We start from the raw sequence: 16,342 nt of genomic DNA, 5'->3' as shown, positions 1-16,342 counted from the left end.
GCTTTCTAACAATGCCAGTATTCCTGCATGGCTTAGACAATATTGTGTAATAGCAAGAGTTGTTGAGCCGAGCTCGCCCTAAATCTGCACTACGGGACGCAACACAGACATGATCTATCTCAGTGTGGACTTTGAAACACTGGTTTAAGCAGGATCAAAGGAAACACACAGGATAGCAGAACATGAATGCAAACACTGACAAAGAGCGTGCAGTTTCATGACTGAACATGTCAAACAGAAAAAAAACATCCACGACAACAGCAGACAAAACGAGAAAGTCATAAAGTGTTGCTTGGTGCGAAGATGAACTATGGAACTATTGACCTAAGGAGGAAGCAGCCAAACCAATGATCACAGATCAATGGACGATTGTCTTTAACAGCCCGCCCCCATGAGTAGGTCACCCTCCACCTGCCACAACGCGACTGACATCAAGGCTTTTATTTATAGAGAAAATACTAAGTTCATATATTTACACATATTCTACTTTTGGCAGACTTGTGTAGAATAAATACTGATGTTCATGACAATAGATGAATCATTAAGCCTTATTATGGATAACACAAGGGTTGCTCTAAATACTATCTATATGACCAATAAAACATAACATTTAGAAAGAGTGAATATCCTGCCATCACTCATTGTTTTTATTACGGAAGTTCACAGATGACCAGCCTGACAGGAAGGAACTGAAGTCACAAGGGAGCCGTCACATGACCACAGATAAGCGTAAAGTCCCGCTGACGCAGGAACTCTGAACTCCCCCCCCCCCGCAGCCTACACAATGCGCAGTTTCAGTGTCAAGATGTTCTAACAAACGTACCCGTGAAGCCAAAAGGCCAACATTTAAATCATTTCATGCTTCTGCAATTTGAACACAAGCCTCCGGAAACATTTCTGTTCCTCTTGAAAGTTCCCTTTAGTTGTTCCGCACTAGAGAACAATGACTTAAAGCACTTACCACATCGGTCAAAAAAAAAACTCCCACAAAATCTGAAAAAAATGAAGCAGCAGAGTCCGTAAACGAGGATGACAAGGCGGGAGAAATGAAACTGTCATTTGGATGCCGGGCTCACAAATTGGCATCAGCAACATCAAAGCATGGAGCCATCCTGCCGGTGAGCTCACGGTACTGAAACGGTCTCCACATCGTGGACGAGCAGCAGGCAAAGTTGCAGCACCAGCATGATGCTAACATCAGCACCATGTTGACTCTCTGCCATGTAGGACTGAGCCAGTTCTGAAGGCAAAGCGGGTTAAACCCAGAACCTAATAGAGTTGTCCGTGAATGTAGGTCGACTTCTAAAAAGTTTCAATCACTTTTAAAACATGACATCGTCAGACAAGGAAACACCAAGTCGCTGGCAAACGGCTTTAATACCGTAACAGAACAGAAGGTAAAAACATATTAGTACATTCTATATAATACTCAACAGATTAAGACATAAAACAAACCCGCTAACCAACCCGCAACAGTTTCCAGTGTCTCCAATCTATACAAAAACAGGACTCTGGAAGGACTTCAGTTGAAAACCTTGTACAAACACAAAGAGTGTATTTAATAAAACCTCCACCAGTGCATATACAGTACATCGAGAGTATCTCTGGAGAGGGTTAGGAGAAGTCATATACATTCAGTAGCAAATATTGCACTCATGCCTGAGGAAACATCTCGCACACACACACACACACACACACACACACACACACACACACACACAGCTCAATCAAAGCATTGTGCGTCTTGGCCCTAATGATCTCTCAAGTAGTGATGATGACCTCACAAGCTTCACCAGCAGAAAGGAATGAGGAGGAAGAGACAAACTGAAAACAGATGAGACACAACAGGGAGAGACAGCGGTGGAGAAAGGAAGGAGGGGGAGGGAAACTGGGAAATTCAAGAAAGAATATTAGTGGTGGCTGTGATTGTAACACAATTAAAGTGTGTAGAACTACAACACCAGAGCAAACAGAGAGCAAGTCAAGATGTTGACTCAGACAGTACAGTAGTACTGTAGTAGATACAGTAGTACCAGCCAAGGTCATTTCTATAGAGCATACTCAGCAGGACAGCTTCATGACAGTCACATTTCACACACGCTTGATGTTTGATGTTTGGAGTTGAATGAAGGAATCAAATGACATGAGATCCATTTTGGAGTGTTGAAGTCTATGGTGTTGTCAGTTGGTTTATCCTGGATGAGGAATATAGCTTCTCTCTCTATGACGCATACTCAGGGGACTTTCAGAAATGTCCAGGGTGGGACACCCTTCGGTTTAGCTTGGGGAGTCTCTCCAGCATTCCTGCCACTTGAGAGAAAGTTGGCCTGTTGTCGGCTTCTACGGCCCAGCAGGCGGCGAGGATCTCCTGTCAGGGTCGGATGAGGAGGATCAGGACACTGACCATTCATTAACATGCTGACTGTTTACTGACTGTTTTAGTTACCGGCATGCAGCGACTCTGACTTCTACACTGTAGCTCTAATGCTAAAGCACAAGTTCCTTTACTAATGCTACAAAACCTACAGCACTTTACATCTTCTAATTGTAATTTAGAGAGCACAACCTCCACCAATTATTGCTAATAAAAGTGGCACAAAGTGGTTTTTATTTTAGCCTATTTATACATTTTTCAAACTAATTGATTACAATGAAACTTGTACGAGTGAGGCATGACCCACATATGGACTGTTTGAGTTATAGCCACGACTCTTCTTCAAGAGAATGCTCAGGGAAGACATTGTGCTCTTTGATTTGACAGTGTTTTTGGAGTCTTGTCCTCTTTGCTTATCCGGCTCCGGGTTGTTGGGACAGTAACCTTAGCAGAGAAGCCCATACAGCCCTCCACAGCCACCTTCACTAGCTCTCCCGGGGGCATCCCGAGGCATTCCCAGGCCAGCCGAGAGATCTAATCCTGGCTCGGCCCGAGGCCTCCTCCCGTATGAAGTTTAGATTACGGTTTAATTTATTTAAAAGACTATTGGGTGGATTTCTCCACTCTCCTTTTTTTTTAATTTTTTATCTAACTTTAATGCTTACAGACAGAATGCTGGTTCTGTCTCAGCTATAGTCTAAGAGCCTTCCTGACCCATTACGGCTCAAAAATGGCGTCAACATTTCACAGCCCAGATCTATGCAGCAAACTTACCATTACCTCCTTTCCCAGGTTTGCATCTACAAGCTCCTTTTTCATGCCCTCACCGCTGCCGATTAGCCATATCTTAGCATCCACAGGCTGGTTGCTAAGCGGCCAGTCTCCGACCTGCAGCTCGTACCAGATGGTGCTGAAAATCACACGGCACAAATATCAGATCAGGAAATCAGTTGACCGTGAATTTTCCACATATTCGAGACAGCGTGGCTGCATCTGTTAGCACATTGTTTTATTTACGTATATTTCTTTACATACCATTTCAATGGCTATGAATGATAAAATATCTGCTTGTATTCACAATTGTATTTAGAGTGAAGTGCTTTGCTCCAGGATGAGTGGGCAGAGCCAGCTCTGAGTGCCTCCTCCCTTGAGGAGGTGCAAAGTTGATGATTTCTCAGTTGGCCTGAAATCTGAAAAGTGCTTCACTGCAATTATTTTCTTATCAGCGGCGCAATCAATCAGTTATTTCATGTCTGGTGCATTTGTTGAGCCCAGAATAGGGATCTTTGTTGGGAAACCATGAAAATGTGTATTTTCCATTTTATGAAGCAATAATATATCAGCTTTTTTTGGATTATTTTATTACTTCTCCCCAACTGTCTATAATTAACTTATTACTGGTTAATAAGCTGCTTTGTCCTGCTGTCAAATTGAAGATCATACAGCAAGAAGGCATTAGCAGGCAGCCAAAAAGCCTGCCTGGCTTTGTTGGCTGCCACATGATATTTTAAGTTTCTTGAAGCTCCTTATATCCTGATATTATAGTTCATTCAAAGGAGAACATATGGGAACTAAGCTAATACTGAATCAAGAAGCCAACATCCACCACACCATTTAAAAACCAACCCCAACTTAAACCTCCGTAGCTTGTGCTCTTTATTGCCACTGGACTGTGGGTTTATGCCTCATCAAATTTGATCAACATGAATAAATACCCAAATGCATAAACGTCAGCGGCTTTGGAGAAAGGCAGCTGATCCTCATCAACCTCGGGGCTCATTTCCTTAACGATCTCTGAGGCCAGGTAGTAGATCCAACCCTGAGGTATCCGCAACTCGTTCTTCCTTCTAAACACACACACACACACACACACAGCACTAATGACCAACAACCACGGATTATTGGCGATAGAAATGTAAAGTATCCTTGGGTTCGCTCCTACCTGCCTTCCTGCACCACTCCAGATATCCCGAACAGACCAAAGTCTGTAATGACCACCTTGTTTGTGTCATAGAAAACGTTTTTTGACTTCAGATCCTTGTGAATGATGCTTCTGGCGTGCAGGTAACCCATTCCCTGTAAAGGAAATACATCTGAACAGAAGGTATTTCTGCAACCAACACAGGAAGTTGAATGTTGTCTGATACTTTTCTTAGTTTCTTAATGCTTCTCTAAAATGATGATGTTTCCATGATGTTCAAATTTTTTGGAAAGGGTCTGTATATCTTCTGGATTCAGTGCAAACGATGAGCACCAAGTCACATGTTCACGTGCTCCTGGTCAGGGTTTGGTTTCTTGGTTGGTTTATTTTTGATTATTTATGCACCTCACACTTCCTATTACCATACCTCTCTCTCTGTCTAATCATTGCTCACCTGTTAAGTTTTTTTGTACTATTGTGTTTTTTTCCCCCAGCCCATTTCACCCGACTGTGATATTTCTTTCTTTCTTCTGAGAGTTTATTATTGAGCACAATCAAAAGACTTTATATCGACTTCCTGCCTCCGTCTGAGGTTCTCTTTTTCTGCTGGTTCCTCATCGGAACGCATAACTCCCTTGACAACTGGTTTAACATTTGTTCATGCATCCGGCTTATATATCTCCGGAAACTAATACTGTGTGATAATTCCAGGCTTTGTTAAAAAATATTACGGTGGGTTTAAAATCTTTTTTTCTTACATAATCTGTCATGACCAAAATGTCTTACCTTTACAATCTCCAGGGCAATCTGTCTGGTTGTATTGATGTCTAGCATGTGACCTGTTTCTCTTACAAAAGAGAACAGCGTCAAACCTTTGCAGAAACTGCAGAGAAAACACATGTCATATTGTTACAAACACGAATTTATAATAATAGCTTCCATTTGTGCCCGGAACTGTACAATAACTTAAGCACCAAGACAGCTAATGGATTTAAGAGTTACTATACAAAAGTACCTGGTGACAATGGCAAGGTGCGGTGGAGCCATGCAGGCACCCATGAACAGGACAACATTCTCATGCCTAGTTTGCCTGTAGTTCATCACCTCCTGCTTGAAAAGCTTAAGGTGATCCTGATTATTGCCGTCAATCTCCAGGAGGCGAATGGCCACTTCACCGTGCCAGCGGCCCTTGTGCACCCTCCCCCAGCGGCCCTGGCAGTCACAAAGCCAAACGTGTCCAGCGTCTTGGAAGCAGCTGTTGTATTTAGTTTTTTATACTGATTAAGCATACCTGTTTTAGATCTCCGTCCTACCTTGCCAATAAGCTCGTCCAGCTGCAGTTGCTCATATGGAATGTCCCATTCCTGCAGGTAAACACTTGTCTGGCTGGCCTTACGACAGATGGGGCCCTTCCAGCGATTGATTCCACCGCGACGATATTTGGAAGGGGGTAAGTCCTCCAGTTCATCTTCATCACACTCCTCAGCGCTTTTTCTGCCACACTGGTCACCTGCTTCCTCATCCTCAGCGGGGCCCTCTTCCTCTGCCTAAGGTGGATAACAGATTTAAAGGAACAGGAAAATCATTAACATTATTTGAAGCGTATTTACTACTGTGGTACACCATTTAAAGTCTTTCCAGATCTACATCAGAGCCCAGAATTCTGAGTCAACTCCCATCAAACATTAGAATTGAATGATCTGGCAATGAAAAAGTGCTTCTTAGATGAGCCGGTTTTAGGTGTTAGGGTTAGGGGGGAGGTAGTGTTTACAACTTTCATTCTCGCCAGGCCGATCAACGCAGTTTTTGATTATTTATGCACCTCACATTTATATAAATGATCTAATTTAACCTTTTAATCCAAACAAGTTTTTGAGCATGTTAACTCATTCAATGCCAATATATATATATATATATATACATGTCCATATAAATCCATACCGTGGCCCCTGAAGTGTATATGTAACAGGTCAAGAATGTTTTTTTGCTGGGGGGGGTGGATAAGGGAATGCTTTTGCTTGTGACTGCTGAGTCTTACCCCTTCTTGTCCCGCTGCTGTTAATTGGGTCTCAGAGATGGCCTCCTGCGGTATACTGGGAGAAAGAGCACAGATATCATGTTTGACTTTTTCTGTTTTTTTGGGTTGGGCTGATAGAAATAATAATAGGTGAGCAACTTGAATGATAGGCAGCCCAGAGGTCAAGGAAGTCAATGAAGAAAATAGTTTTGTTCAAACTCACACTGAAAGGCTGCAAAGGATGGAGGATGCTCTGGGTAGCGAGCTAGCACTGACAGAGAGGTCACCACTGGTTTAGCTGGGTCAGATGCATTTTTGGTTGCCCCTAGCTACCACTAGCCTTATTTTTAAATGTGTATATAGAAATACTCCACGTGGTGTTTTAGGAACATACACCAGTGTTACTTTCTCTTACCCTGGGCCATGGCAGCTGGCAGAAGTTTGAAGAGTCGTATGTGTGGAAGCAGCAACATCTGCTGGAATAGAGTATTTCAGAATACAAGTCTGTTAGCAATCGTCATCATCCTGACAGCAACTCCACGCCTCTTTGCAATGCAGGCTTTGGGAGACAATACAGGCAACAACATGGAAATGTTAAAACTGCAAAAGAAAAACTACAACTGTGTTTACAGACTAAGAAATACTTGATTAGTAAATTGACATGAAAGTGAAATGTCATTTGTACACATTTGAATTGCTGTTTCAGAGTCTATGTGCGCCAGTGAAATATTACACATTATAAAACGTAACAAATATTTTCCTCCGCCAAGGCGCAGCGTTATGTAATCACCGGCGTCGCCTTGTAAGTCTGTTTGACTGTGAGCAACATAACTCAAAAGGTTCCAGACGGATCTTGATGGAATTCACCGAATACGTTGGGAATGTTACCAGTAACAGATGATTACATTTTGGTGATGATCCAGAAGAAAGTCTGGATCCTGGATCACTTTGAAATCTTTGTTAACATTGCAGTCAATGGAGCTTCAAAATGTGTTTCTCAATATCTCGGTTGATTATTGACTGATGTTTATGGAAATTGACACAATCATGTTGGGTGGGCGTTTCTATCTCACCACCAAATTTAATTTAATAAAAATAAAGATACAACTTTTTTATTTATTACTTTTGCACAAGTATATATTTATTTTCTTCTAATGCTGCACTGTTTGAACACACATTTTTCTCCGTTGTATTTATATTTAATTTATGCAGTTAGAGAACAAAAACATACATGTTTTCCCTTTGAGAACTCCCAATCTTTCACCCTTTTCCCTCAATGAAATTGATTATTTCCCTGTTTCAATCAGCCGTTTTAGCAGCATCAATCGGTGGCGGTTGAAACTTGTGTTCACTAATCCAGATGTGATGTGTGATTTATGTACGCTCTTACCGATGTGTAAGTGATCTCAGTGATAGCGTGTGCTGACCTGGGAAGTCGAAGCAGTTGTTCTGGACATCCCGGGGTGTTGGGTTAGGGGACGGGGTGGTGCTGTCATTTCGGGGGCTGCTCAGGTGGAAATGTGGTGGGGAGGATGCTGTGGAGGAGGTGGCTGAGGATGGGTTACTGCTTGAGTCCACCTGGTTTACGTTAGGCTTCTGCTAAGACACACACACACACACACACATACAGGGTAGACCTTTTGTTGTATGACTTAACCTGGAAGTCACACATGACATCACAACGTGTCATCTGAAGGTATCTGATAAGGGATAAAACATTAGTGAACACACCTCCAAACAAATTTGAACAAAACAAATCTGTACTTACCTTTTTAGTTATTGCCTTTGGTAAAGTTCTAAACTGCAGCGGGATCTTTGCCGTGTGATCAATCCGATTATTAATATCCGATGGCACTGACTCTGCTCTGCGTATTTTTGGCACTACAAGAAACATTTAAATATTATTTTATTTAACGTCACACTGAGAGAGAGGTTCACAACCTTTCAAATCTGTTGGTGTAATGTCAATGGACTATGTACACCACACTAAATATACCCATGATTAGTACACAGATATGATATGCACCAGTTTTCACTTGGGATATGATGAAGTGAGGTACTAGAGAACTTCTCCAAAACATTAATAATTATAATAAAATACTTCCCTGAAAATATAATTTGATGACAAGACAAGCTGATAGTTGCTTACACGTGAGAAATGATATCCGACATGAGGGTGCTTCCTTGGTACACTTGTTGTGGCACTTTAATCTGCGAACACGTGAGTACGACATGTGATGAAATGAAAGGAGTACAGCAAACTATCAAAGCAGTATCCACTTACTTGCAGTGTTTGCACTTGACGCCAAATATCATGCCCTTCGAACACACTTGGCACATCTGGGACAGCCAGGACCTGGTAGAAAACCTACAAAAGACGGAAGAAAAACATCTTCTTCACTATAAAACACATTTCAATTACTAGTGATTTAGAAATTTAAAAATGTATGTGCGCAATAAGATTAGAACCCATGCGATTCACGACGTTTCAATCGAACTCGTCGATTGTTTTTTTTTGTCTGTTTACGAGGTGTTTTTATGACATACCGGAAAGCGAGCGAACGAATCGAATGTGACAGTTTCTGACAATTTTCTCTTTCTACACCGATATTTAAGTATCATGATGCAGTATAATATACTGACTTTAATTAAATATGGGGCAACTAATGACCGAGTCGGCTTACTGCAAAACCCTCGTAAGTCGACGACCCCCCGTACTACAAGTTGACACATCTACTCTGCAGGTGAAATGTTGAAAATAATTTGAAATCAATTGTCTGAAATTGACATTTCCAACTTTTGTAGAGATTAAATGCTTTTACCAGCACCATCTCTCCACACATCTGTACAGGGATTTGTCCCCAGATGTGGATTATTTTGTAGACCGTGTGGCTACCTGGTGCTCGTGTATCGTCAGTCTAACTTTCAAATCTTCACAGATAGTCAGAACCCAGAGACTACCTATTAAAAACATCCACTTGTTTAGAATACTACAAAATGTTTGAGAAGGAATTTACGCCACTTTTGGATAAAGTCTATAACTATGCTTTGGCAGAGGGTGATCCTCCTCAGTCATGGTCTGAAGCTATTATTTGTGTTATTCACAAAGAAGGCAAGGACCCAACTCTATGTATGTCTTATCGCCCCATCAGCCTCCTCTGTGTTGATCTCAAAATACTTACTGCCATCATTGCAAACAGAATACAAAAAGTTATAAGAAAGCTTGTTAAACCTGATCAAACAGGTTTTATTACTAACAGACAGGGATCTGATAATGTTCGAAGGGCATTAAACCTTCAAACAGAGGCGCAGGGAAGGAGCACCCCATCAATGCTTCTTAGTTTGGACGCTGAGAAGGCGTTTGATCGGGTGGACTGGGGATTCCTCCAACAGACACTGAGACATATGGGTTTCAACAATAATTTTATCAAGTGGGTTCAAACTTTTTATAAAAACCCAAAATCACGGGTGAGGGTAAATGGCTATTGCTCAAATTTCTTTTCATTGGGACGCGGTACTAGACAGGGGGAAGTTCTGTCTCCCTCATTATTTGCTCTGAGTATAGAACCATTAGCCGAAATGATTAGATCCAATCCTCTTATACAGGGAATAAGAGATAATACTAATGTCCAGCATAAACTGTCGCTTTTTGCTGATGATATTTTATTATTTCTGGAGAATCCTATCATTTCTGTCCCAGCCCTGATCCATAGTCTTAAGGAATATAGCACAGTATCAGGTTATAAAATCAATACACACAAATCAGAAGCATTAATGATCACTGGAAATTGGCCGTCACAGCTGGATAATCTTGTTTCATTCAGACACTCCGAAAAGGGGTTCAGATATCTTGGCGTAATTCTTACCCCTAAAATCAAACAGCTGTTTTCATCAAATTATGATAAATTATTGAAAGACATAAAAAATGATCTAAATAGATGGGATATACTTCCAATTTCTTTTTTTGGGAGAATTGCATGCATAAATATGAATATTCTTCCTAGATTATTATTTCTGTTTCAAAACCTTCCTGTCTTCATACCACAATCCTTTTTTAAGTTACTGGATAAATGGATGTTAAAATTTATTTGGCAGAATAAAAGACCAAGAATACGCCTGAAAGTTTTAATGTCTTGCAAGGAAAATGGGGGCTTAAGATTACCTAATTTTAAACTGTATTATTGGGCAGCCCAAATAAAAGCAATGACATCATGGATTATTAGTGACCCAGAAACACAGTGGGTGTTTATGGAGAAGAATTCATTGTCGGGGATTCCCCTTTCCAGTCTTCCATTTCTGAGCCCGCAATCTCAGAAAAAAATGAATATATCAAACTTATGGGTTAAACAAACATTACAGATATGGAACAAGACACAAAAACAGTTGAAGGGGAAGGCTGTCTTATCCCGAGCGATGGCTATAAATAGAAACATTGAGTTTCTCCCTTCTTTATCAGATGGCGGATTTGGGAGATGGGCTGAGAGGGGGCTCATCACAGTGAATCAACTGTTTGAAGGAAATGTATTTAAAACTTTTGCCCAACTAGGAAGTAAATTTGATTTGCCATCAAGTGATTTGTACATGTACCTGCAGATAAGAAGCTATATCACAAAACATTCTGACTGGGAAGATATATTAAGAGAACCAACAAACATAGAGAAACATTTTATAAATCTGGTGGAAAAGGGTGGAGTAATGAAAAAACAAGTGTCATTGATTTACCAACAGCTGCTGATTGATACCATGGACAATACTCAACATATTAAACAACAATGGGAATTGGAGTTAAATGTCACATTAGACGAGGTTTGGCAAAGTATTTGTTCTGGCTGTCACAGGGGGGTGGGTAGTCAGGTTTGGAAAGAATTTGATTGGAAGATGAAAATGAGATTCTTCACAACACCTTTAAAATCTTTCCTCATCAAATGTAGCACAACTGACAAATGCTGGAGAAACTGTGGACTTGTGGGAGACCAAACACACATCTTTTGGGACTGTCCTATTATTCTTAATTTCTGGGAAAAGGTTCAATTTACATTGAGAACAGTAATTAAAATCAATCTTTCGATGGACCCTTTGGTTTTCTTGCTGGACATTTTCCCAGACAGTTTCTCCCAGGATCAAAAATTTACACTCCATCTCTTGCTAATGACTGCAAGGAAAATTTTAACAATCTGCTGGATGAAACCTGAACCACCTACAATAGCACAATGGTTACAAAAAATAAGACAAGTATACTCTATGGAACAATTGACTGCACAATTACGGTTACAAACACCTGTCTTTGAAAGAAAATGGGATTTAATCAAGAACTTTCTCAATGTCACAAATCAGCCTTCATTTTAAGTTATTGCAATGGTAATTCATTTATGTTGTGTAATGCCCGGTCTCAGAACACTGTTTGTAGTAGCTTTTTTTTTTTTTTTTTTTGTTGTTGTTGTTGTTATTTATTTATTTATTTATTTTTAAATTTATTATTATTATTATTATTATTATTTGTACTTGTTGTTTCGTTTTGTTTGTTTTTTCTGTGAATAAAGTTTAAAAAAAAAAAACATCCACTTGCTCCCTTTCTCAGTCACTTGTGCAGTGACTGTAGCTGACAGCCAGGAGAAGATGTCATCAGGTGGCATCTAACCATCATTGGGCGTTTCAACCCTGAACCACGCCCTCCAGTGATGGCCAGTCACTACCCATCCTCTCCTGGTCCCCAACTTCCAGAGCCAACAAGAAGCTCTCTCTGCTCTCCCTCCCTATGACCCCCAGCACTGTGAGCATCTTCCAGACAGACTGTGCCGGGAGGCCCCTGCAGCCGACCTCTACTGGGAATAGCCAGTAGAGGTCCCTACACTGCTGGACCAGGTCCTGATATTTAGAGGCCTTCCTCTCTGAGCCCTCGCTACATCCATCCTCCCACGGGACAGTCAGTTCTATCAAAATTATCTTTTTTGCCTCCTCAGACCACATGACCACATCAGGCCTATAAGGGGGGTTTGGACGACCTGGGGAAACTGCAGCTTCCTCCCCAATTCCACCCTCATCTCCCATGAGGGTGCAGTCACAGCATGAGTATGATCAGTGTTTTTCCATGCACTAACCCAGGGGTGGGCAAACGTTTTGACTGGCGGGCCACAATGGGTTCTAAAATTTGACAGAGGAAAAGATGGACACCAGGAAAAGATGGATGGAGTGTTTGTGTGAACTAATATAATTGACATGTAAAAGCCATTACATGAAAGGATTTGGCCTTTTTCAGGTAGCATTACAGGGGAAAGGTAAAACGAATGAGGTTTAATTCTAATAACATTTGATTTAATGATATAATTTGGACATGTTTGGCTGGCCGGATTAAAACGCCCATGGGCCGTATATGGCCCCCGGGCCTTGGTTTGCCCATGACTGCACTAACCTCTCCTCTCTTCCCAGATCCTTCATTCCTGTGCCTGTCCCTGTTTGGATTTGTCTGCCTGATTGGATGGATTACCTGGCTTGTGAACTCTGCCTGTCTCCTGGAACTTGTCTTATCGCCCGCATTAAAGCAACGCCACTAAACTTGTTTATTTATCAGTTTGAACATGATCATAACATCATCCATCATCATCACACACAGCGGTCGCCCACTGGAGTGGAGGCCAAATTGTGCTTTGGGCACAGCGAAAGTGGAAAAGGGTGCAGTATGGAAGTGCATTTACCATTTACACACACACACAGCTCATCATTAAACACTTCATAAATTCCGATTGTCATGCAATGACACATAATTAGATTTCGCAATCAAACAAGTGAAACTACCTAATTAAACTTCAGGCATGTCTCAAGCTGGATGACAAAACGTTTAAATCTGAGGTGACTGTGTGAGACTGATTCTGTACAGACTCGTGTTCACGCCCACTGGTTGGTGTGAACATGAGACTCAGATGAAGCTAATCATCTGAGACTCTTATTTATGAAATAATTTGCCGGTCATGCCACAAGAAGCACTCAGTAAATTAAATCAGTGCTGAAGAGAGTATGATGGATGTGAGTTCTGCCTTGAATTCAGCATTAATGATGCAGGCATTGCGAAAATAGGCAGAAGACAGAATTCTCAGAATAAAGCAAGGAATCTAACTTTTCCCTGAAAAATGCAGCCTTCTGATTTTAATGTCAGCAATTTTTATGTGACAATATAATGAAGGCTAGGAGAGTGATCGATCAGAAGCCAGGGCAGCTCTAAGCAACTTTACCAGATCACAAACATCACAGTGAGTTAATAACAGGTATTTTAACTGCTTTAACAGGAACATGACACAAATGACCTTGCATCGTGTGGGTGTTGTCTAACAACAACAACCTACAGAAAAAAAATGTCACAAAATTGATTAGCGTAGCCTCACACATAAATCCCATCATTACTATAAAATAGCCAACCACAACTTCCAGAGCATGAAGTGTCACATTTACTCATTCTTTCATTGAAAACAAGGCCGTGTTAACTGACCTGTGTGTCACAGCCAGGCCGATGTCCCTCCTCTGTGTCTGAGGGAAACTCCCACCCATGGCCAAATCTGTGTGGAATATCAGAATGCAGGTTGAGACACACAAAGAGACAACCAATGGAAACGATTCACAGATGCACTAGCGCTTACTCCTAGTACAGCTCACATCTCACCTGATCAGATCCTGCCTCTCTGGACAGTTCTCTGCCAGAATATCCTCTCTGGTTCCTCAATACTTTCAGGTTTTCCTGTATTCCTTATAGTTCTATCTTTTCGATCTGATTTTGTTTTTGGACCCTTTCAAAGGAGGTTCTGTTTCTTCACCAAGTCGCTGTGGAATCAGTAGTGGACAACTGGATTTGTTGTGTCTTTGAAAGCTCTGGATCTCAATCCAGAAGAACCCTCCATTACTGAACGGCTGTTTTTAGTGAATAACTTCTAAACTAATAATGATATCAATGTGAATCTAAATGCTAAAGGTTTTTTTAAATGGTTAAGTAATCTAAGAATAGAGATAAAATAAATGTAGGGCCGTTATTTTTGGAGTAAATAACGAGACTGAGCTGCTTGGCGGAGGTCTGCGCTCTCCGGGTGCTTTTCTATAGTCTCATTTTACTTTCATCTTATTGGTTTGTGCGAGACCAAGTATTTACAACACAAAGAAATAAATGAATGCAGTGTCTGATGCTCACTGTTCAGCACGATGGGGTTAGCAGTTGTCATGTAAGGGGCCGAGGCTGGAACCGGGCCAGGTGGCCCCAGGGCTGAGTCATCAGAACTCTTCCCACTGCCATTGAGGCGGATATTGTTTGAGCCTTTGTTCCTCTTATAGGTCCTGTAGGGACAGAGAGCAACTATGTCAGATTTACGTTACGTCCCTGTCATGATGACGTGATGTCATCAATGGGTGGATGAAAATGCATTCTTGGATGATGGTTTGAAACTTTTGATTAATTACAGTATTGAATAGAAATGTTTTGTGCACATACAAAGTACGTGTATTTGCATATAAAATAATGAAACTGTACTTGAACACATTGATTAAAACCTTTTAACCTTTTTGCACCTAGTTGATATTAAGCAGAGGATCTGAAGAAAGAAGCATGACTGTACTATTTACTCTGAGACCCACTTGTGTGCCGCTGGTTCCTCAAAGCGATTCGACAGTTGTGACTCTTGACTTTTGCCCCTGGTCAGTAGAATGTTGGGGAGGCGCTGCAGCAGTTTGCTGGAGGGCGGTGGTTGTGCGTGGAAGGGCTTGACGGTACATGTCGTGGAGGCGCCGCTGTCTGGATGACTGCTTGCTTCCAGGGCAAAGGTGTCACTCATTTCCTCCGTTGACATGTAAGGTATCTGGTCATTTGAACAAGGTACCACTGATATTGAGACGGAGCGGCCATGGATGCTGGTGTGCTGCACTGGAGCAGAAGGGCTTGTAGAGTTGGGGGTGAGGCTGACCGGAGAGACAGCGCCACTGTCCTGTTGATTCTCAGTGCTGCAGGAGTCTGAACTCTCCCCTTCAGTGAAGGAGTACAAATGTAATTAACAAGTGGAGTCACGCTTTAAAAAAAGATCATTCTTATTTTTGTCATAACATTAATTTTTAGCAGGCCCATTTTCTGTGTCCTATGACTTCTGGTTGCTACCAAAGCAGAAATATTCTGCTGAAGCTCCCACTGATTGACTTGGTATGATGGTGATGTTTCTCATAGAGCCCCTTACTAAAATAATTTATACTGTGTGACAAATGTTATACTAAGCCAATCAGAGGCAGAGTAGGGTTTCTAAAAGAGAGCGAGCAGCTCCTTCTTTTCAACCCTAAGCCATCACAAAATTCGTTTGGAAAATGATCTGAATATATAGCCATTACAAAGCCTACTATTAACTGAGGAGTTGTACAGACAGTTGTTGATAGGTGTATCTGAGTGCATTCTTATTTATTGGATGCAGGGCAGCATGCAGGGCGGTCAGTGTTCCTCATTCACCTGTTTCATTAGCGCTCTTCGGACTGACGAGGGCAGAGGTGAGGTGAGAACAATCTTCTGAGTTGGAGGCCAGGCGTCTCATGGTATCCTGTAGCTCAGAGTTGGACGTCTGCAGCCAGACAACTGCTGAGTGTTTCCCTGCTCCAGCCTGAGGAGAACAATGTGGACATCATCTTCAATAAAAAAGACAAAACTGCAATTTGAAAATGTATGATGTGTCTCTCTTGAATTCTGAGCATATGCATTTTTTTCTTACGTTTGTATGTACATTATTACTTGATCCAGCCCCTGGGCTTGATACATTTTTTTTCTGATCTCCTGATGACTCATATAGAGAAAAAAGTAAAGGAAACATTGCAAGCATTAAGGGCTTTCATTCGTTTAATCTGGACCCCTGACATTCTGTACAATCATAACACTGATAAAATACTGTAACCGATTATTTATTTTGTTTTTCAGTTGCTTTGTCCAGCCCTGACTAGTGTACTTTGTCCTTGTCCCGTGAGGGGTCGCCACAGCAACCCAACCTGTTATTTGTTATTTCTACAAAAGAAACAGAAGCTTCAT

At 41.4% G+C, this 16,342-nt stretch overlaps 1 pseudogene; it reads right to left on the bottom strand.

Annotated features, from left to right (window-relative positions):
* Positions 1 to 2,221: 2,221 nt before the first annotated feature.
* LOC137901742 (kinase suppressor of Ras 1-like) lies at positions 2,222 to 16,078 on the bottom strand (annotated as a pseudogene).
* Between the last annotated feature and the right edge of the window lie 264 nt (positions 16,079 to 16,342).

The sequence above is a fragment of the Brachionichthys hirsutus genome, chromosome 11 (genome assembly GCF_040956055.1).
Source record: "Brachionichthys hirsutus isolate HB-005 chromosome 11, CSIRO-AGI_Bhir_v1, whole genome shotgun sequence".
Taxonomy (NCBI): Eukaryota; Metazoa; Chordata; class Actinopteri; order Lophiiformes; family Brachionichthyidae; genus Brachionichthys; species Brachionichthys hirsutus.
This window is presented reverse-complemented; position numbering and strand designations above follow the sequence as displayed.